Raw genomic sequence first — 1,087 nt, 5'->3', positions numbered from 1 at the left:
AAGGGTGCCCTTTAAAAACACCCTGAAGGTTTCAGCACGATCACACGTAAAACGGCAGAGCTGTGGCCGAACACAGCACTTGAAACAAACAAACAAACAAACATTAACAATTTTATATGGCTCGCCCGCTACGCGGGCTCGCTAGCTCGGCCTCACCCGTCCTGCAGCTTGCTAAGCTGGCCCTGCAGCTTGCATTCGCAGCTCGGCTGCTGTGTGGCCAGTGAGACCAGCATCGCTGATGATGTCACAGTGGGATTTATGACATCACTGATGATTTCACGGTGGGATTTATGACATCACTGATGTCACAGTGGGATTTTGAAGATGTCACAGTGGGATTTATGACATCACTGATGATGTCAGTGGGATTTATGACATCACGGATTATGTCATAGTGGGATTTATGACATCACAGTGGGACAATCACAGTGGGACAGAGAAACAAACAAACGGATAAACAAACAGATGTTATTCAGATCCAATGCTGGAGAAGGAGATGCTGTCTGGCTATGTTATTTATCAACTGTATATCTACTGTTAACACCTTCATATCGGCATAGACTGTAGAAAACACTACAATGATAATATGATTACCATTAACAACAACACCACGTGACGTGACTAACGCACCTGTCTCTGTCTGTCTGGATCTGCTGAATCGGAAACACACAAAGGATGGGATGGGGAACGTATCAATATATTTATAGACATCAATGTTACTTATTGGAGTCGCTAATGTCACGTGTAATGTTTAACTAAGTTTAACTAACTAAAGCTCCTCATACAGTCAATGGTACGTAGGCGAAGCAGATTACCTGCAATGAAATTACAGCTTGATGTTCATTTTCTGACCATGTTCCTGTTGCCGTTGGGACACAGAAATGTGACGTATGCAAGGAGGTTCTAGATTAAAATATACTCCAACAACATTATGTTCTGTCGGGTAAAGTTTTAAGTGAACTATCTGTGTTGTCAATATAAATATCAGTTTTATTGATCTGTGTGACAAAACTGGCAACCAGTGCAAGTGGAACCGTCGGGATCTGGCAACCCGAGCCACCCGGAAGCTGATCAGTGCGCATGCGTC

Source organism: Poromitra crassiceps (genome assembly GCF_964638095.1).
Source record: "Poromitra crassiceps genome assembly, chromosome: 11".
NCBI classification, from domain to species: Eukaryota; Metazoa; Chordata; class Actinopteri; order Beryciformes; family Melamphaidae; genus Poromitra; species Poromitra crassiceps.
This window is presented reverse-complemented; position numbering follows the sequence as displayed.